The 22,858-nt window shown below is 43.0% G+C and overlaps 1 long non-coding RNA gene and 1 pseudogene across 1 annotated transcript; both read left to right on the forward strand.

Moving 5' to 3' along the window:
* The first annotated feature begins 281 nt into the window (after positions 1–281).
* Positions 282–15,057, forward strand: LOC140641167 (uncharacterized). The gene is made up of 3 exons (XR_012037671.1): positions 282–417; positions 12,066–12,358; positions 13,970–15,057. It is a non-coding gene; the product is annotated as an uncharacterized lncRNA (long non-coding RNA).
* Positions 2,859–3,848, forward strand: LOC140641166 (N-alpha-acetyltransferase 20 pseudogene; annotated as a pseudogene).
* Positions 15,058–22,858: the final 7,801 nt, after the last annotated feature.

Consider the following 22,858-nt stretch of genomic DNA (forward strand, 5'->3'; position numbering starts at 1 on the left):
CCGAGTATGTTGCCTAAATGGCAGGAGAGAGGATGCATGTATCAGAAGAAGGCATTTCGAAAGCACATTCCAAATAGTTCTGTTGGACACAGTCTTCTGTCCCTTGACTACACTCCAACTATATCCTGCTCCTTAACCTAAATGAATGTTCCCTGAAGAATTCTTATCTTCTATCTCGGCCAGTTTTTTTTTTTTTTTTTAAGTTGTGGGGTTAAAAACCTTGCCAATTCATTCATTCATTGAGCAACTATTTATCAAGTATCGATTTTGTAAGAGAAATTCCAGGCCTTTCCAGAACTCATGTGCTGGTGCAGGAAGACAGACAATCATCAAGTCAGCAAGCAAATAAACAAGATCATTTCAGCTGGTGATGAGGGTGATGAGAACGAAATCATATGGGAAGAAGTGCTGGAAAATGTGAGTGGATGATCACCAGAGACAGTTGGCTGGGGGGAGTGCCAGTGAAGCTGAGACCTAAACCATGAGCAGAAACTAGGGAGAAGAGAGAGCAAGCATGCATGATGGCTAGCAAACAAAGAAGGCCTTTGGGTCAGCCCAGGTGAACAAGGGGGAGAGAGGCACAGCAGGTTGAGGTCAGAGAAGGGGACAGAGCAGAATCATGGAATTCAGATTGTACACTAAAATGAGAAGTAAGTGTGTGACTTTAGGTAAGGGAGGGACACAATCTGACCTGTGCTTTCACAGGTAACTCTGCATGCTGCGAGGAGAGTAGATCTATTTTAGCCTTGTGAATGCGGCTGATACAAACTCACCCAGGGCCAGTAACAGGACTCCTATTTTTATTTTCTATCTGTTGCAAATCCAGATTAGTTCCCAATCCCTCCCCTTTATTCTTCCTGAGCTTTAGACCTGTCCTCCGGAAAACCAGGCCCTTTTAGGTAATGATGCTTTCCCTCCCTGGAGAACCTGACCGTGGTGTGACCTAGCACAGGGGGGAAAAGCAGTCCACTGTCTTATAGTCACTTAGCAAAAGCATTGGTTGGTGTGACCTGGAAAAGTCATGCTGCAACTATGCTCCAAAGCAAGATTTTTTTGACCAAACCTTCCCCCCTCCCATGATTAACTACAGTGACTCTGCAGTTTTCTCTGTAAGGAGAAACCTGTTCTACCAGGATGCTGCCCTTATTGCTCAGGCCTAAGAAACGGCCAACTGTGTGGGTTTTCTAAGTGAATTATGATTGAAACACACATTGCTTGAAGCATGCACTGTGCCGGGCCCTCAGTGGGTGGGGGAGTCTGTTCTCCAAGCCTTCAGCATGGATTTTAACAGCAATAGAGACAAGAGCCAACGTTTACTGAACACTTAACTTCTGCCACATATTCAACTAAATCAGGTGTTGGCAAACTTCTTCTGGAAAGGACCAGATAGCAAATGTTTTGGGCTCTCTGGGCCATGATCTCTGTCACAGCTACTCAATTTTGCTTTAGTGTGAGAAAGCAGCCACAGATAACAGGTAAGGAATGAGCGTGGGTCTGTTCCAATAAAACTTAATCCCCCAAAACAGGCAGCGGGCTAGATAGGGGCCCACGAGACAGAGCTTGATGACTCCTAAGTGACTTATAAGCATGAAGTTATTTGATATTCAAAGCACCTCAGTTGTTACTACTGCCCTTAATTTACAGATGAGGAGCTTGTGGCACGGAGAGGTTATGTAACAGGCCTGGATGGCACAGCTCACACCTTGTGGAACTGAGATTCACACCCATGTAGCATGGCTCCAGAAGCTGACTGCCAAGTCACTGTGAATGTGGCTGGGCCAGGACGAGCCCCAGGCTCAGTCACCTATAGGTTTCATTTGCAGATTAATGAGTTACGTGGTTTCTTTATCTATAAGATGCCTACCTCACAGGATAATAAGGAGAATAAAATGTTGGGAAATACAGTGAACCATATAGTACAATGTTTACATCAGCACAGTGCTTTGGAAGAGTTGTCAAGTCACTCCAAATTTTTGTGTCTTTTTGGCATAATATGTGAGGGATACCCAGGGATGGTCTCTGAGTTATTGGGGATACTTATATCTGGCTATGTGTGATCATCTTGGCAGTTCATAATGGTAGTATTAGCAGCCTAGGATTTTTCTGCTTCTGTTCTTTCCTCTACACACTCCATACAGTTATCACAAGGATAAAATAGAAGGGAGATAAATACAGAGAGCTATGGAGAATAGGGAATTTTAATGGAAATTCTGCAGTATATAGCATACAGGGAGAAACTTATGTTTCATTTTCTTTCTCTTAAAATATGGACAAGTGTGCATGTTCTTTAACTGCTATGCTGGCAGTACTCTTGAATGTTTAAGAGATTAATAAAAATACTTGGAAGTTCAAATCTAGTTTTTGATTTGGAGATCAAAGTTTTTATGATCAAATCGACTCTACCTGTGTTCATAAGCTAAGAGAAAGTGTGCTGGGTTACATTTTTGATCCCCAAAGATCACTTTCTTTTTCTTTTTATAAAGATTTTATTTATTTATTTTTTAGAGAGAGAAAGACAGCATGCACAAGCAGGGGGAGGGACAGAGGGAGAGAGAGAGAAAGAATCTCAAGCAGACTCCATGCTGAGCATGGAACCAGACATGGGGCTCCATCTCATGACCCTGAGATAGTGACCTGCACGAAACCAAGAGTCAGATGCTCAATTAACTGAGCCACCCTGGTGCCTCCAAAGTCCCTGTTGTGTGTATCATTTGTAATATCACACGGCTCCCTTTTTAGATATATCTATTGAAAAAACTAGCATCTGCAATGGACATTTATTTGGACAGAACTATCTTTCTTTTTTATATTTTTGTTTTAAATTTTTCTTTCTGAGGGGGTCACAGGGAGCTGACTTCGGTGGAGGCAGCACAATGACCATGATCCGGGCCTTCACATGCAATGACCTGTTCCGGTTCAACAACATTAACTTGGATCCACTTACAGAAAATAATGGGATTCCTTTTTACTTACAGTACCTCGCCCACTGGCCAGAGTACTTCATTGTTGTGGAGGCACCTGGTGGAGAGTTAATGGGTTATATCATGGGTAAAGCGGAAGGCTCAGTAGCTAGGGAAGAATGGCATGGGCATATCACAGCTCTCTCTGTCGCCCCAGAATTTCGACGCCTTGTTTTGGCTGCTAAACTTATGGAGTTATTAGAGGAGATTTCAGAAAGCAAGGGTGGATTTTTTGTTGATCTCTTTGTGAGAGTATCTAACCAAGTTGCAGTGAACATGTACAAGCAATTGGGCTACAGCATATATACGGGACAGTCATAGAGTACTACTCAGTCAGCAATGGGGAGCCCGATGAGGACGCCTATGATATGAGGAAAGCACTTTCCAGAGACACTGAGAAGAAATCCATCATACCTTTACCTCATCCTGTGAGGCCTGAAGACATTGAATAACCATGAGCAGTGGTTCTTAGGCTGATGCTCCAGATATCTTATGGACAGTATTATTTTCATTGGATGATCTTGGGGCTGTATTAGGAAAAAAGTAATTATTTAGGTCTTACAGACTTCAAGAAAATACAGGTTATAAAATTGAGTCTCATTGTTTCCAGTTAGCAATTTCATACCTACTAAATCCTTTCACTGTAATAAAATTCAATCAAAAAGGCAGCTAGGTCAGATGGAAACATTCCACTATTTTGGTTCGTAATACTCACTATATGCTAGGAAAAAAACTTGCTCCAGTCTCCTAAATTCTGTGCCTGAGAACCACTGCTGCATATATATTTTTTATTTTGTATCAAACTGTTAATTGAAGCTTTAAAAGCATATGTGAAATGTATAAATCTAAGATGTATGATAAAATGCACTGTTGACTCTCTGAAAAGAATTTTTTTTTTCTTTTTGAAAGAACTACAGATTTACAAGAAGTTGCAGAATATCTATACAGGGAGGTCCCATGTACCCTTTCACCCGGTTTGCTCCAACTGTATCACCTTGCAAAACTAGAGTTCAACATCAAAACCAAGATATTGATGTTGGTAGAGGACACAGAACTTATTCTGGTGTCACAGTGTTACATGCAGTTATTTGTGTGTGTGTGTGTGTGTGTACGTGCACGTGTGTGTGTATGCAGCTCTATGTCATTTTATCACAAGTGTAGACCATCACAATCAGAATACAGAACTGCTTTATCAACACAAGCTTCCCTTGTACTACCTTTTTATAGCGACCACCTCTCTCCTTCACATCTAGCAATCAATGATTTGTTTTCCATCTCTGTAATTTTGTTACTTCAAGAATGCTACATAAAGAAAGTCAGATGGCATATAACCTTTTGAGGGTGGCTTTTTCCTTCACAAAATTCCTGATGCATGTAGCTGGAATACATCCTTTTTATTGCTGAGGAGTGATCTATAGTAGGGACGTAACACAGTTTGTTCAATCATTCACCACTGAAGGACATCTGGTTATTTCCAGTTTGGGGATATCATGAACAAGCTATGATGAGTATGCCTGGGCAAGTTTCTGTGTAAACATAAATTTTCATTTTTCTGGAATAAATACCCACAAATACAACTGCTAGATAATACAAACTGCATGTTTAGTTTTCAGGAAACTGACCCACTGTATTCCGAAGTGACGGCACTATTTCATTTATATTTATCTTTATATGTTAAATAGGGACTCCTCGGGGTGCAGTTGGTTAAGCATCCACTTTTGGTTTCAGCTCAGGTTGTGAACTCAGGGTCGTGAGATCAAGCCCTGAATTGGTATCTGAGCTCAGGGTGGAGTCTTCTCAGGTTTCTCTCTCCCTCTTCCTTTGCCCCTCCCCCCTCAAATAAATAAATCTTAAAAAAATAAAGTATACGTTAAGCAAGAAAACTTTGTGAATTCAACATCAACTGTGATATCTATTATGTATATTTTAGATATGTGATATCTATAATGTATAGTATCTATATCACATATAGATACATAATATCTATTATGTATATTTATGTAATTATGTATAATTTATGTATGCATAATTCATTTCATATCAGATCTACTTTTAACTCAAAATTCACCCAGTGGTGGAGAAGAATATAATCCTCTTTGTCTCTCTACAATTGAATACACTTTATGTAGTGACTCTACTGATATCATCTTTATGTAGTGACTCTTTACTGATATCATCTTAAAAAACCATAGTCTCCACTGCATTCAAAATTCTCCTCTTTTTACAAGTGTAGAATATAAAGCAAAGTGAAACCAAAAATATTTTCCAATATCCTATAGTTTTAAGAGCGGGAAAAACAAGCTCTTACTGGGTTGACTCAAAAGGTACATTTAGAAAACCACGGGGCACCTGGATGGCTCAGTGGTGGAGCATTTGCCTTTGGCTCAGGGCATGATCCCAGGGTCCTGGGATGGAGTCCCTCATCGGGCTCCCCACTCAGCAGGGAGCCTGCTTCTCCCTCTGCCTATGTCTGTGCCTCTCTTTCTCTGTGTCTCTCATGAATAAATAAAATCTTAGAAAAAATAAAAACCCACAAAACCCTTGATTTTTATCGTTTCTTTTCCTTTACCTCATGTAGGTAAACCAAAAGATCAAATTGCAGAAACTTCTTTTTCTAAAAAAAAAAAAAAAAAAAGTGCTTAGGAGTGAAGGTGGCATTCTCCATAAAAGAGCAAACAGAAACAAGGGCAAGTGTAACCACAGGATCTCAGGGGCTGCAGGAGAAAGGGGAATGCGTGAGCTCAGCTGCACTACATATAAGTCAATGAGCAGTATCTGCTGAGAACTCACTGTGTGCCGGGGGCTGTGGGGAGATGGGAGAAGGCAGGATATAGGCCAAGAAGCATAATTCTATCCAAGCATTTCCTTTCCAGCTGGGAGACACGTGGTTCTCGCATAAAGAGACCTGAGACAGCAGGTGCTTAGTAACAATAGCGTGCATGTGCATTGACTTCGGGCCAAACGCTAGCCAGAGAGCTTTCCACATATTATTTGTTCAACTGTTGCAGCAGCCCTGTGAAGTCACTGTCATCATTCCCATTTTACAGATGAGGACACCAAAGCTTGGTGAGTTAGCTAAAATAGAACACGTCATCAGCAACAGTCTGCGTTTCCATAGTCACTGAAAAGGTCTCTCATCTATATTAGCTTTCCTGCCCCAGGGGACAGAATGCACAGGTCCCCTCCCTACAAAAGTGCAGCCTGAGCTGGGAGGTGATTGTAGGCCACCATCTCCGTTGGCCCAATGTGACTTTTGGCCAAGGTCTTCTTTGACCAAGACTTATTTTGTACTAGCGCTGCATACTGAACCCACCTGAGCTCCAAGAAGCAGGAAGCAGAGCCCTATTCCATTCCAAAGAACATGCTTGCCTTCACTAGGTTTTCCATCTTTATTTTGGACACAGAACTCCCTTTTTCAACATTTCACACTGAAAAAAAGAAAAAAGGACAAATAAGGAATTGTTTTGAAGAAGAAGGTAGAGGAGGGGGCAGCCGGGTGGCTCTGGTCATGATCTCAGGGTTCTGGGATTGAGCCCCGAGTCCAGCTCCCTGCTCAGCGGGGAGTCTGCTTCTCCCTCTCCCTCTGCCATTCCCCCTGCTCCGGCTTGCTCTCTGTCTCTCTGTCAAATAAATAAATAACATTTTTTAAAAAGAAGGTAGAGGAAGGGTGAAGGTCCTGCTTGTTCTCACTGCTTTCCTTCCCTGGAGGTGGTGGAGAGGCTCATTTCTGAGAAGTACTGCTCAAAGCCCGGCTGACTCCTACCTCTTCACTGAACCTAAGAGGCACAGAAGTATGATCCTGTTTTGGCCACAACCAGATGAAAGTCATGGTGAGAAGCTGGAAGTGGCACCCAGGTGTGCAGATGAAGGAGGTACTGTTCACCAACTTGGAAGGTTCTGAAGGCCACCTGGCCCCCTGCACCTGCTCCACACCTGCTTGTCAACCCCGTCTCCATAATTAAAGCACCTATTTTTTTAAAGATTTTTTATTTATTCATGAGAGACATAGAGAGAGAGAGGCAGAGACATAGGCAGAGGGAGAAGCAGGCTCCACGCAGGGAACCCGATGTGGGACTCGATCCCGGGTTTCCAGGATCACGACCTGAGCTGAAGGCAGACGCTTAACTACTGAGCCACCCAAGCATCCCTAAAGTACATATGTTAACAAGCAGATATTTTCCAAGCAATAAAAAAAAAGGTGTTATGCTATATGTTGGCAAATTGAACTCCAATAAAAAAAATAAAAATAAAAATAAAGAAAGCTAATGTCAGCCATTTGCACCTAAATCTTTTTTTAATGTTTTTAAAGATTTATTTATTTATTTATTTATTTATTTATTTATTTATTTATGATAGAGAGAGAGAGAGAGAGAGGCAGAGACACAGGAGGAGGGAGAAGCAGGCTCCTAAATCTAATAAAGAATCTGAAAGTTCTGAAGCACTGGGAGAAAGAAGAAAACACAGAAAGAAGGAAAAAGATTACCCAGGTTGGGAAGCCAGGGGACTGAACAAACAAACAAACAAAATCCCCTCAAAACAAAAAAACCCTCTCTGCTTCAGAACATTGCTGAGACCCAGCCTTGAGGGTGGGGTTTGTGGCCAGAAACTTTCCTGCTGATTTGAGCTGGTGAAAATTTGGCAGAGCAAAGGCAGCTCAAGGTATAATACCTGCAGGCCAAGCATTTGCTTGGTCTCTTGTACAGGACTTTAAATAGAAAACAGAAAGTCTGTGTCCAGATTTGAGAGTTTTGTATGGAACATGAGGTCATTTAGGTGCTCTTTAAAAGAAGCAAATCCTTTAAAGGAAATTTTATTGCTTCCAAAATCACTTTTTATTCTCTGGACGCTTTCTTTCTTTGGCACCATGGGGTTTTCTTTTGGTTTTTTAGATTAAAAGAATATGATAAATGTACTCAATGTGTAAAAAAACAAAACAAAACAAAACAACAGGCTCAAAGTTCTGCTTTTTCAAGAGATAGAACTTTTACCCTTGCATTTCTGATGTGAGTCTTTGATGCTCTGCCAGGATTTGATTTCAAACCATTAATCCATTAGGGTGACATAAAAATCTCTGTCCTCTGCTCCATGACCCACAGCTAGAGGCATTCAACAGAAAAACTAACATTACAGATGATGTTTCACAGAGCCCACGGATCAGAGATTTCCAAAAAGGCAAATTTCCTAGAGAGTTTCTATGTAAAGATTCTGAGCACATCTTTCCCTTTTGACTATTCTGAACCACCTGTCTTCCATTTGGTGGAGCCGAGAGAGAGCAAGATGTCAGACGGAGCACATATGCCCACATCTCCAAGTCCTTTCAAATAACTGGATATATATTTTAAAAATAAGTAATACAGTAATGCTTAGAAAGCAAGAAGGGAATATAAGGGCAGGGAGAAGAAATGTGTGGGAAATATCAGAAAGGGAGACAGAGCATAGAGACTCCTAACTCTGGGAGGCGAACTAGGGGTGGTGGAAGGGGAGGAGGGCGGGAGGTGGGGGTGAATGGGTGACGGGCACTGAGGGGGGCACTTGACGGGATGAGCACTGGGTGTTATTCTGTATGTTGGTAAATTGAACACCAATAAAAAATAAATTTATTTAAAAAAAAAAGAAAACAAGAGTTGCCATTATGTGGAAGAAATGTTGAAAAAAATTGCCTGGAAGGCAGGAAGAAGACAGGACTGGATTGAGAGGGACCCTGCTGCAGAGGGTTGCTGTGGGGCTGGGAGCTGTTCTGGTGCGTGTTCTCAGCTCGGATGTGCTGGATACCAGATGTGAGGACAGGCCACACACGCTACCGGGAGCACGCCTCAGCACAGGCTTCACCAGCAGCTGTGTGGCCAAAGGGATCAACACTTTGTGCATGATTGTCAATCAGGAAATTCCAATTCTAGATATTGTCCTTAGAAACATACATCTATACGTATACCAAGGTTATGAACACTATGGCCCTTAAAGTGATTGGCTTATGATAGAATTGTGTGATATATTCATAACTGTGGGGGGAAAACCCTGTACTGACAGTAAATATCATGTACTAGCATGGAGCACCCATTATAATGTGTTGAGTTTTTAAAAAGCAGTAGAGCTGGGGTGCCTGGGTGGCTCAGTCAGTTAAGTATTCAACTCTTGAATTTGGATCAGGTCATGGTCTTAGGGTCGTGAAATTGAGGCCTGCATTGGGCCCCCTGCTCAGTGGGGAGTCTGCTTCTCCTTCTTCCTCTGCCCTTCCTCCTACTTGCACACATGCTCTCTCCCTCTCTCAAATAAATAAATAAAAACTTAAAAAAAAAAAGTCATGGAATCACCCATAGAATCTGATGCCACTTATTTAAAAAACATCAATGGCTAGTTTTCTAAATGTAGACTTGTAAATATGTATGTATCTATATAAACGGACATAGAATTGTCTGGAAGGACGTATATAAAACTGAAAGTCTGTTAGCCATGACTTCTACATACTTCTATAGAGTTTGAACTTTTTATTTTTTTAAGCATTTTATTTATTTATTCATGAGAGACACACAGAGAGAGGCAGAGACACAGGCAGAGGGAGAAGCAGGCTCCATGCAGGGAGCCTAATGTCAGACTTGATGCCGGGACCCCAGGGATCATGACCTGAGCTAAAGGCAGACGTTCAACCACTGAGCCACCCAGGTGCCCCTAGAATTTGAATTTTTTTTAAAGATTTATTTATTCATGATAGACATAGAGAGAGAGAGAGAGAGAGAGGCAGAGACACAGGAGGAGGGAGAAGCAGGCTCCATGCTGGGAGCCCGACAGAGGACTTGATCCCGGGACTCCAGGATCGCGCCCTGGGCCAAAGGCAGGCGCTAAACCGCTGAGCCACCCAGGGATCCCCCTAGAATTTGAATTTTTAAAAGATTAGAATATATTCATGTATTGTGAAAAATTTTTTTAATTAAAATTTTTAATAGCATGAGTTTCTTCAGAGACTTAAAAAACAGAACTATCCTAAGATCTGGTAATTGCACTATGGGGTATTTACCCCCAAAATACAAAACACTAATTCAAAGGGATACATGCACCCCTATGTTTATTGCAACATTATCTACAATAGCCAAATTATGGAAGCAGCCCATGTGTCCATCAACTGATGAATGGATAAAGAAGATGTGGTATAAATATATACAATGGAATATTGCTCAGCCATTAAAAAAATGAAAACTCACCATTTGCAATGATGTGGATGGAGCTAGAGAATATAATGCTAAATTAAATAAGTCAGAAAGACAAATACCATATGACTTCACTCCTATGTGACATTTAAAAAACAAAAACAGATAAGCAAAGGGGTGGGGGAAGAGAGGCAAACCAAGAAATAGACTCTTAACTATAGAGACCTGATGGTCACCAGAGGGGAGGGGGTGGGGGGGTGGTTGAAACAGGTGGTGGGACTTAGGGAAGGCACTTGTCCTGATGAGCACTGGGGGATGTAAGGAAGTGTTGAATCACAATATTGTATACCTGATACTAATATTATGCTGTATGTTAACTAACTGGAAAATAAAATAAAAGTTTTTAAAACAGAGGAAACCAGCTATTTCAAACATCCAACTACTCATTAACAGACTCAAGTAAATATATTATTTCTTACTGTACTTATTCTGAGTCTCCATGCTTTAAAAACTTCGTATGATAGAAGGTATTGCTAGGCGGGGTGGGAGTTCAGGTTGCCCCGTAGGCCTCTGTTAATACGTCCCTGGCTGGGAGGGGGTGGAAGTCCCTTGTTCTGAGTCATACACGGGGCGCAGCTGGCGAGGGAAGCCTTATTACCACTGAGAGCTGGTGGCTGACTCTGATACCATCCCAGTGGGAAGGAAGAGTGTCTTGTTTGGACCCATGCAGCGTGGAATCCTAGGCCCCCCACACAGTCCCACCTGACACCTTGGACGGAGGTGGTTATCCGAGGAAAGCCTCTCCCACCTTCGTACAGCCCAGGCTGGGGCAGAAGTTCCCAGTCAACCTTTGCTGGGGTGGGGGCCCTAGTTTCCCCTGTGGTGTGCCACTGGGCTAGAATGGTAATTATGTCCTCACAAACCTTGCGAGGCTGTCCTCTTCCCCATCCTTTGGCTGCAGAGAGCAGGCTTTGGTGGGGCCTTTGTGGGTCTATACCCTCTGGCTTTTCCTGGCGGGATGGCATCTTTAGCTCCAAGTGAGGGATAAAGGGGGGCAGAATGAAAACCCAGGAAATCAGCTGCCGAGTTGCTCCAGGGACTCCTGCTGCTCAGAGATCGTCTGCCTTATCTCTCCACCTTGCAGAGTCTTTTATTTTTGTTTTATATATAATGTCTAGTTTTTAAAGTTGTGTTTAGTGGGAAGGATAGGGGAAAGTATGTCTGTTTCAGCTTCCTAGAAGTGGAAGTCCACTTACTCCTTTTAAAATGTTTTCTATTTGGGGGCACCTGGCTAGCTCAGCGGTTTAGCACCTGCCTTTGGCCCAAGGGCGTGATCCTGGAGTCCCAGGATCAAGTCCCACGTCGGGGTTCCTGCAAGGAGCCTGCTTCTCCCTCTGCCAGTGTCTCTGCCTCTCTGTGTGTCTCTCATGAATAAATAAATAAAATCTTTTTAAAAAATAGTAAAATAAAATGTTTTATATTTGGGGCCACCTGGCTGCCTCTGTCAGTTAAGCATTTGCCTTCGGCTCAGGTTATGATCCCAAGGTCCTGAAATCGAGTCCAGCATCAGGCCCCGCTCAGTGAAGAGCCTGCCTCTCCCTCTCCCCCTGCCCCCTGCTCATGTGCACTCTCTCTCAAATAAATAAATAAAATCTAAACAAAGACAAATGTTCTCTATTTTTATTTAATTTACAAAATAATGTTCACCCTGACAAGCAGAATGACAAAAAGAAGCATACAGAAAACCTTAATAGTATAAACTCCACCTCTGCTGCCTCTCTGCTGTCATCTCCCCTCTCTGATGTGTCCAAGTCTCATGAGTGTGCTCTCGTCACCTATCTCCTCCAGGTTAATGCAAACGTACTCAAAAAACATAAATAGGCATTTTTTGTTTGGTTCAGTTTCTGCGAAAATGCTTTCTTTCCTCCTTGCCCCAAATCAGCAGTTCTACCTTGTGTTTCAGTCTGGAAATGCCCGGGAGCACTTGGAGGGGAGACAAGTACAGAGTGGAAGGCACCCCGAGCTTTCTTTGTGTGAGAGAAGAAGAGACGGAGAAGAGAAAGGAAACCAATGAGCACTGATTTTCCTGAGAGTTTATATATATAAATATCAGAAGTGATTAAAACCACCAGGACTTAGAGCCCCTGATGCTCTTCTGCATTTGGAGTCTGCTCCCGGGATATATTAACAAAGAACAACCTGAGGGCCAGGAGGTGGCCCCTGACTGGCTCACAGGGAAGATGCCGGGAATGTCATGTGAGTGCTCATGGGCCCAGGTCCCCAAGGACGTGGGCCTTCCCTCCCCCCATGGGAGGACCTCCCACTACCACCTCGGGCCTGGGGTGCCCGGTGGGCTCACAGGAGGGAAATCCTCCACCTGCATCAGCTCCTCCTCACGGCTCAAAACCATTGCCCAACCAGAGGGGTATTGGAGGTGGAGTCCAGCCCCTCTGCTTTGGGGTACAAAGCCTAGCAGGCTCAAGATCACAGAACCAGGATAGAAGATAGTGACTTGCCTCCCCACAGATGTGTGACAGGAGGGGTGGGGGTGGGGGAGTGGGGGATCTTGATACTTAAAAGGGAAATGGAAACTTTTTAAAAAAGACTTTATTTATTTATTCATGAGAGACACACACACGGAGAGGCAGAGACACAGGCAGAGGGAGAAGCAGGCTCCATGCAGGGAGCCCGATGCGGAAAGTGCCAGGAGCAAGATCTCTGAATAACAAGGCTGAGCAGGAGGGAGGAGATGGAGACACAGCCGGACAGCTGGACAGGTGGACCGACGGATTACTACATCTAAGGAAGGACAAAGGAAATGAGATGTCTATGGAAAGTCACCGTTGTCCTATAGATCCAAAATGACAGGCACAGCATGGTCCGTTTCCAGCACCACTGGCCCAATCCGGGAAGGCGGTGGGGGAAGGCTTCTCTCCCCTCGGGAGGCAGAGGCCCTGATACCGCTTACTTTAGAGACGGAGCAGAAAGGCTCTTCTTTCCCGTGTGTGAAGGAAATCATCCACTCCGCATCACTGTGCCCATGTTCGTTCTCAAGTTTAGGATGGCCCGGAGGTGCCACACGTCTCCCCGGGTCAATCTCTACCCCCAAAAGCTAACATCGTGTTGAGTTTTGTGTTTCTGAGTGTCGCCTTCTTATTTGACTTGATGATTCCTCCCCTCACCCTTCAAGTATAGCCAGGTTAATTGGGTATACGTTTCGAAGCTAGCCTCAAAATAGGAGCAATTAAATTCATTAGACCTTTGAGGGCTGGATTAGTTAAAGTCATTTTTCCCCCAAGAAGTGGTACAACAGCTTGAAACCTGATTCACAGCTACATTCCAATGGTTTCAATATTATGAGATAATATGGGCATTCAATCCTACAGAACTATTTATACCTCACCATCCTAAAGCAAAGGAACTTCTGTTGCTGAACCTGTTCCAGGGATGGGTATGGATTTGAATAATGAATAAGGAACTTCCCTTAGGAAGAGAGTCTCTGTCACAGAAATACTCCATTTCTTAGAAATAGCCAGCTGGGAATAGACCACAATACCCCATTTATTCCAAGGCCTGTGTTGTAGGGAAGAACCAACAGCCATTCCCCACCAGGCACTTCCATAGGCAACATTATACCTTGAAAGAGGGTGGAGCATTTATCACCAATTTTATCTGCATATAATTTTTCCTTTCTCAAGTACAGGAGATATCAGTGTTACAGATTAACACAGTAAGAAGCTGAGTCTATGTTCATTCCTGAAAAATTATAACCATTTCTGAGTTCATCTATAGAATAACCTGAATACTCACTGACCACATTAATGGATTGTGTTCTTTTTTTTCCTCCTTTTTTTTTTTTTTTTCCAGGTAAGCTTCATGCCCAGCATGGAGCCCAACATGGGGCTTGAACTCACAAGCCTGAGATCAAGACCTGAGCAAGATCAAGAGTTGGACACTTAACTGACTGAGCCACCCAGGTGCCCCTGGATTGAGTTCCTCTTGCTTTATAAAATCCTTTTTGTTATTACCAGACAACCCTTTACTTTTGGGTGTTTCTGTGCACTTACAATGAGAACACTCTTCCACTGCTCTTATCTCAAACTAAGATTGAGTCTCCTACTCACGGGAAAATTCACTTTTTATTTGCACTGTCACTTCTAGGTCCTGAGAAGTGAACAGGATTCTAAAATGAAAATGCAGAGCTGCCTTCCCTGACCCTGGTGGATCCCCTCAGCCACTGCTCTACATATCACTTTGAAAATAAAATTTCTGTTGTGTAATATGGTAGAAAGAAAGAAAGAAAGAAAGAAAGAAAGAAAGAAAGAAAGAAAGAAAGAAAGAAAGAAAAGAAAGAGACATTAGCAATACTAGATAGATAGCTGAGACCAACAGAGTAGGGCACATTGGAGACAGCATTTCTCTGAGTGTGGTCAACACATCACTGACACCAGAAGGATCCCCTGCAGAGTCTCCTAAAAATGCAGATTTCTGGTTGCCACCCCAGATTCATTTGTGCAACATGTTTCTGGATGGGCCTTAAGAATATGCATTACTAACTAGCTTCGCAAGTGATTCTGATGCTCACTAACATTTAAGGATTCGCTGAAATGGCTGCTCCTTTCTACCCAAAAGTGGCAGCTTGACACACTCTTGGAGAAAAACAACTGCTCTATTGTAATGGAGATGGGAAGAGAGGAATATATAATTATTGAGTGTGTAAAATGTGCCAGAAATTGTGCTAGTTAAGAATCAATGTGTTTTAGAGGTGCCTGGATGGTGCACTCAATTGAGCTCCCGACTCCTGGTTTTGGGTCAGGTCAGGATTTCATATTGTGAGACCTAATCCCACTTTGGGCTCTGCGCTTAGCATGGAGTCTGCTGGAGACTCTTTCTCCCCCGGTTCACCCACACCTTACCACGCACGCATGCATTCTCTTACTCTCTCAAATAAATAAAACCGTTTTTAAAAAAATAAATAAAATAAACGTATTTTATTTAAGCATTACAACTCTTTGTTGAGGTGATCTGTTTACAGTCAAAAACAGTGGAGCCAGGATGCACACCCAACATTCTAGAATTTGATCACTGCACCTTATGCCCATCTCCCAGAGCTGGGAGTCCAGGAAATGGAGAGATGCATTACCCGGAGAGACTTTATGGTGGCACACAGGTGGTACTGGGTCTCTGGGATGCCTCATCATTTTGATGACCCGTCTAAGCTCCCCATGTGTAGGTGCTTTATGAAATAGCCTTTTTGTCCCACATATGTCTGGGGAGAAACACAGATGGAGTATAGGCATATTTTTTGATATATTATTAAGATTATCATCAGTAGAGTTGTGGGGTTTTTTTTTTTTTAGAGATTTATTCATGTATTTTATAGAGAGAGAAAGCATGAGTGGGAAGGGGAGTGGGAAGGGAGAGAGAGAACACTAGGAAGACTCCCTGCTGAGCGCTGAGCCGGACATGGGGCTCAATTTCACGACCTTGAGATCATGACCTGAGCCAAAACCAAGAGTCTGACACCCAATCAACTGTGCCACCCCGGTGCCCTCACTAGTAAAGCTTTTTAAACAAGCATATCACCCACTGTTACTGACAACATGCACTGGTCTTTAGGCTAAGTTCAATTCCAGAATTGACTCTTCAAAATGGCCTATGAGGTAGGTGCTATTAGTTCTACATTTTAGTTAAAGAACAGAAATGTAAAAAAAAAAAAAAAAAAAAAAAAGAACAGAAATGTTCCTTTGTGTGAAACTTGTGTATGCTCACACAGCTAGCAAGCCGCAGAGGCTGGGATGTCTGCTGGACTCCAAAGTCCACTGGAGTCCTAAGACCTAGAGTCAATGCAGCAAAGTTCAGTTTCTGCCGTGACAGTCAAGTAGAGGTCCAGTGCTTTTGGATGTTGACAGAAAACCTGTCTTTTTCATTTATTGTTAAATAATAGTTTTGAGTAGCTATGAATACCTTCTGTTGAACATTCTATGTCTTGCTGTCTTTTTCCAGACAAGCCAGTCCTTTCTCCAGATTCACCCAACCTCTTAAATGTCCATTTGATTTAAGGTGAGGTGATCTTGCTATAGATGAGTTTGTGTTGGGTTTTCCACATACATGCTAGAGTTCCCACTAGCCTGTGTCATTTGTAAGACATGTCAGTGAGAGCAACCCGAGGTATCGGCGAACACTTCAATATGAGCTGTCCACAGGGATATTGATTATAGATCATAAAAGTTTATCTCATCTACTAAGACTTCTGACATATGGGCCCAGGAACATGCGGTCCCCCACCAACATAACATACACAGTGCAACTCTTCCACTAACAGAGGGCTAGTCAAGTGCTCCAAGTAAGAAAAATAATACTTGCCTGCTCTGGAAAGATATTTCAACTTTTTAACTCACCATCAAACAGCAGCTCTTGGGAGATAATGCTCAGTGGGGTCTCTCAAAATGCTGCATGTCTTGTGAAAAGAGGCACTGGTTGCCGTTCTGAAATAGCTTTTCAAGGATGTCTGTATAGAGAACAGCCTTGGGAAACAGAGATCACGCCTCCCTCCTGAGCAAAGGGCAGGCGTGTTCCCCACACCATATAAAAATACTGGGCTTTCTTAAGCTCAGGGTTCCTCTCTTGTAATGCAACTCACTGCACATGGTGGGGTCCCTGGGCCTTCTTGGAATCATCCTGTGGGGCTTGGGTCTCAAAGCCCTGATAATGCTGATACTCTGGCTACTGCTATGAGTGGTAAGTTTCTGTGTCTTTGCCCCATGAGTGTGGTGTCCTTTGCCAAGATCCATGAAACTATGGCAGGCCTACTTGTTAAGCTTGCAAGTGGTGTGAAATCTCAGACCCTCCACAGTTCTTGACAATAGCAGAGCCATTATAACTGTTTTGAATGTGGCCAACTGCCATCTGTTGAGCACCTGGTGTGAATCAGTAAGCCAAACTCTGTTCTAAGTAGTGTACCATGTGATTTCATCTGATCCTCACCAGACTGTTGCTTAGGAGAGAACACTGACAATGAGCATATTCTAACTTTTGTGCTAATATCTACTCCTCTCTGACCTAGCAAGGAAGTCCTCCCTCCCGTTAACCTTGGGGGTGAGCCTATCCCCTTTGTGGATGATCAGCTTTTGAACTTTATTCTCTCTTTTTTTTTTAAATTTATTTTTTATTGGTGTTCAATTTACTAACATACAGAATAACCCCCAGTGCCCGTCACCCATTCACTCCCACCCCCGCCCTCCTCCCCTTCCACCACCCCTAGTTCGTTTCCCAGAGTTAGCAGTCTTTACGTTGAACTTTATTCTCAATTAACAAGGGGTCATATAAACTGGTCAGGAAATGACCACATTATTGAGGTGGGGCAAGGGGAACTGGGAGACAGTGAGCTAGGGACTTCTGCAAAGTATGTTTCTCTGCTCAGACATAAAGCCATAGGGAAAGATAGGCTCTCCTCCTCCAAATGTTAACACACGTTACCAGAGTAATAGAAATAATGTTTAATTGGTGCATATTTATCATGATGACTGCCAGATACAACCAAAGCAGGGTCTGGGGCTCCCTGCTGGGCTGCAGATCACTCTGTTAGTGCTGGACTTTGGGGAAGTCCTGGGGCGGGGGGTTATAGCAGCCGATGCTGGGGGTACTCAGCAGGTTCAGAGCAATGGCTACTTATCAACTGGTACCAAAGTATTTTACGATGCTAATAACTGGTTTGGCTATCCTCCAGTTGGCAGGTGTGATGTCTGGAACTGCTCTGTCCACCTCATTACCAGTTGGAGGAAGACCCTCTGGGGTGGCAGAGGGATGGCAAGACAGCTATTGGACCGAGAGGACCCAGACAGTCGCCTCCCTCTAGACTTTTTTCAATGAGTAAATTACAAATTCCCTGTTCATTTCAGCTAGCTTGGTTTGGATCTCAATTACCTGCTGTCAAAAGCATCCACCAAAGCATGAAGTAGCTAGTCCAGGAACTCAGAGCAAGCAAAGAGCCACACTAGAATTGAAAGTCAAGCCCTCTGGCTTCAATGGCCCTGCTTTTTTGTGCTGCACCATGTTGTTCTCAAGAATCAAATGAATATGGAAAAGTTATTTGCCAGCTGTAAAGGTCATATTCAAATTTTAGTTACTAAGACTAAGGTCTCCCAGAAAAATACAAAGAGGACAATGTTACTTTCCTGTATCTCACTGAGAGTCCTCCCCACCCTTACTAGAAGCATCTAGCTTAAGAATGAGACTATCACAGACAAAAGAAAATATATTAAGATACATCAGGAGTTCAGATAATTTTCTAGATGACTGGTAGTACAACTGACCACTGAAATCAAACCAGATGACCAGAAACCTGTTCCAGGAAAGGTCTCTCGCATCCTCGCCATCTTGAGAGCACATGTGAGCACGTTCTGGATTCATCCCAGGAATGTTTTGAACACTATCATCAGCACATCTGCATGATCGCAACACCTCCTAGATGCCTATACAGGGAGAATTCACTTCTTCATCTCATGGTCAAAAGTTAACCACTGTTCCAGGAAAAAGAATAGACTGGAGTTATCATATTTCTTTGCCCAAACAAAAATCCATGTAAGCGAAGCCTATACATTTGCATCTAGTGTAATTAATGGCCTCCGATAGCATTTTCTGGTAATCTAACCTAGACGCCTTTAAAAAATAATTAAGTTGTTAATTTTTTGTAGGTGATGTCAAGTAACATTTCAAAATGAGGAAAACCTTGGCTATTGAAGTTTACCAATATAGATTTGTTTTTGTTTTTGTTTTTTTACATATGTGATAGGAAAATAAAAACAACTGAAAATCTGGCTCTGGTGTAACCAAAAATATAACTCTGGAAAGTGAAGCGATGGGTAAATTATTGTCTTCCTGACCATTTTACCACTTAGAGAATAAAGTCAGTTCATAAATGCTGGTGATACCCAGGTATCTCTTGGGTATGCCTAAATACTTGGAATTTGGGGGGTTACAGCTTTATTTTTAAAAATATTGTATTTATTTATTCATGAGAGAGACAGAGAGAGAGAGAGAGAGAGAGAGAGAGAGGCAGAGACACAGGCAGAGGGAGAAGTAGGCTCCCTGCAGACAGCCCGATGCAGGACTCAATTCCAGGACCCCAGGATCACAATCTGAACCAAAGGCAGATGCTCAACCACTGAGCCACCCAGGCATCCCAAGTTACAGCTCTCTTAGTTTTCAAACGGCATGCTTGGAATTATCATCCAAGGCTTCCCCAGCTATTTCCAAGGATTCTTAAAAGCTTACACATCTCTGGCCATCTCTGGTTCAATTGTTCCCTTCTGCCAAATTCTTAATTTCTGGTTCAGTCTCTCATCTGTAACAGATAGAGCCCCTGCTCACGTAACATTGCCTCATGCTTCATCATTAACACACCTCCAAGGCACCACTAATGAAGCTATGCATCCAAGTTTACTGACCATCTCCACACTTGAGGAGAAAATTAGTATACAAAAATGTCCACCACTACCTTCAACCTGTATTTTGAGAATAACACTCTCTGGAATCTAAGGCAATCTGATACCTCTGGAATCAGGTATGTCCAGCTTTCCCAGCCTTTCTGCCTGCATCAGGGTCTACCCTACTTTCATTTGTGGGAGAGAACACCCTTTATAAATATTCTACCCTAGTCCAAAAATGTTCCACTTACTACCTACTAGAGTCAGTTTCCCTCTGGGACTCATTAGACACCCTGAGACACAAAAACACATTTCCAAAGTCTGAGCTGTGGTGGAAGCAGTGAGATAGTTGTTAATGGCTATAGTGGGACAAGATGGCTGTTGGCATGATGAATGCAGCCTCTGTGGAAGTGTCTGGGCCTCAATCTAAGAGTGACTATAAAGTGTTAGGAAGCTCTATATGATATCCTACAGCTCAGAGCATTCTCAGTGGAGGAAAGGTAAACATGAGAGTTCAGACCTCATCAGAGGTGTAGTTCAGCCCAGTGGATAGAAGACAAGTTCACTGGCTTGCCCCAGCTGGAGCTGGTATGTTGTCACTGGGTAAGCAGAAAGCAACCCTTTGGAGTGCAGGTGGCAGCATGGGATCAGCAACTGGTGGCGTGGGTGAGCAGAGGGAGTGGGGCTTCAAAGGGAGTCCTAGTCTAGGCTGTGGGTGAGCTGGGGTTGGGAGGTCTGCAGAGGAAATCAGGGTGCAGATGTGGGCAGGAGGCCCTGCAGGTGCTGGTTTCCATGCTGAGAGGCAGGAAGCTCATTACCTACATTTCTGAACATCTGTCTGAAATAATTTTCCCTTTGCCTGAAAAACTTCGATGAACATTTCTTAGTTCAGGTCTGCTGGTGGCAGATTTTTCTCAGACTTTTTTATCTGGAAATTATAATTGGCCTTCATCTTTGAAGAATATGCTTGCTTTTACAGATATCTAGGTTGGCAACTTGTTCTCATAGTACTTTAAAAATGCTCTATTCCTTTGTTTTATGATTGCCAAAGTATCTCTTGGGAACCAATTTGTCATTCTTCTTGCTGTTCTTTGGAAGTAGTGCCTATTTTTCCAGCTTCCCTTTCTTCCCTCTTCCTTCTTTCTTTCCCCGGTTTTTAAAGATTCCCACTTTGTTGTTTTTAGCAGTCCCACTATGATAGGCCCAAAAGTGGTTTCCTTTGTATGCATCCCATCTGGCACTTGGAGAGATTTTTGAATTTGTGGCTGAATGTATTTTATCACTTCTGGAAAATCCTTGGCCATTATCTCTTCAAATACCCCATTTCTTTTTTGCTTTGCACTCATCTCAGGAGCCCAGCTGTGCTCATGTTAGGCCTTTTTTCCATACTGCATCTGTACCTTCATCATGTCCCATATGTTCAGTCTATTTTCTCAAACATATTAATTACACTTAACATGGAAGCTATGCCTCATAATTTCAATAATTGGGCCATCCAGGGATCTCTTTCTATTGTCTGTTTTTTCCTCTTTTTGGTCTTATTTCTTGATATGCTCAGAATGTTTTTTATTTTTACATATTTTTAAACATTTTATTTACTTATTTATGAGAGACACACAGAGAGAGGCAGAGACACAGGCAGAGGGAGAGAAGCAGGTTCCCTGTGGGGAGCCTGATGTGGGACTCGATCCCAGGACCCCAGGATCACAACCTGAGCCAAAGGCAGACGCTCAGCCACTGAGCCACCCAGGTACCCATCAGAAAGTTTTTTAAATTAAATGCTAGGCCTAGTGTATAAAAAAAATTGCGGAGGCTTTGGAAGATATCATATTCCCCCAGAGAAGGATTTACAGTACTCTCTATGGCAGGTGGAAGGTTCAGCTTTGGGAAAACAGAAGCTAGTAAAGCAGACAAAATTCCTGGCTAAGTGGAGTGTACCTCCAGTGGGAACACTCCATAACAACAAATGAATAAATAATAATAGAGCAAGCAGTGATAATAGATATCAAGTGAACCAAGCAAGGGGATAGAGGTTAAATGGTGGTGCATTTAGACAGTCATCAGAGGCAGCATTTGAACTAAGGCTGAATACAATGAAGGAGATAGAAATGAAAATATTTAGGGAAAAGGTGATCCAGGCAGAGGGAAAAACAAATACAAAGGCCCTCAGGCAGTGGAGCGTTGGACTTGTTAAAGGAATGGCTATTTGCATTCATATTAAAAAAAAAAAAAAAGGAATGGCTACCATGGAGTGATCAGTGGAGATACTGACAGGCGTGAAAAGGGGCTGGATACAAGGACTCTGGAGCCACCAGGAAGGACTTTGGATTTTATTCTATGTGGGATGGATAGCCATGAAGGGTTTGGGGGAAAGGGATGATGTGATCTGATTTCGATTTCAAAGGATCATTGTGCCTGGGGTGTTTGGAACAGACAGAGAGCAGCAGAGCAAGGGTGTTGGGAAGGAGAGAGTAAGGGGCTGAAAGTGTAGGTATCTACGCCACTTCTGGTTGGTGCCTTGGGCTGGACAGGGACTGGTGGATGTCAGGAGGAGAAGTTGAACTTTGGACACATTTTTGAAGATAGATGCTAATGATGGCTTTGGTAGAGGCTCTGCAGAGATGGGCTCCCTGTTACTTGCACCAGCCCATCCAAAATAAATATTCATTTTATGCACTTAGTTTTATAGTCTTTCTCTCAAAGAGAACCCTCTCCCTACACAAATGTGTGAGATTTATTTCCACAAAACCTGACCCTGTCCCTGGGGTCTGAGAGAAAAACAAAGTGAAAAGTGACAGCTCCTAGGTTCAGGCCAGAGCAACAAGAGGTGTGGGAGTACCATTTGTGAGCTACAGGACTCTGGGAAAAGAACAGTTTGGAGGTGATCTAGAATTCTATTCTGGACCTACTCAGTAAAGTCTACATTCCTCCTGCTGGTATTCAAGACCTCATCCCACTACATGGGCTCCTCTCCCACAGCAACCTGGGAAAATTTTCAGGGGACAATGTCTTTTCTTCTACTCTTACTCTTTTTTTTTCTTATGTTTTGGAAATCTTAGTCATTCTTCAAAGTTTACTTCAAATAAAAGTTTTTCTTTTCTGTTTTTAAAAAGATTTTATTTACTTATTCATGAGAGACACATAGAGAGAGGCAGAGACACATGCAGAGGGAGAAACAGGCTCTCCAAGGGAAGCCCAATGCAGGACTCAATCCCAGGACCCCAGGATCATGACCTGAGCTGAAGGCAGACGCTCAGCCACTGAGCCACCCAGGCATTCCAAACATAAGCTTTTCCCTAAGCGTTGACTTTCTCCTCATGTTGTAAGG

This window comes from Canis lupus, chromosome 10 (genome assembly GCF_048164855.1).
Source record: "Canis lupus baileyi chromosome 10, mCanLup2.hap1, whole genome shotgun sequence".
In the NCBI taxonomy this organism is placed as follows: Eukaryota; Metazoa; Chordata; class Mammalia; order Carnivora; family Canidae; genus Canis; species Canis lupus.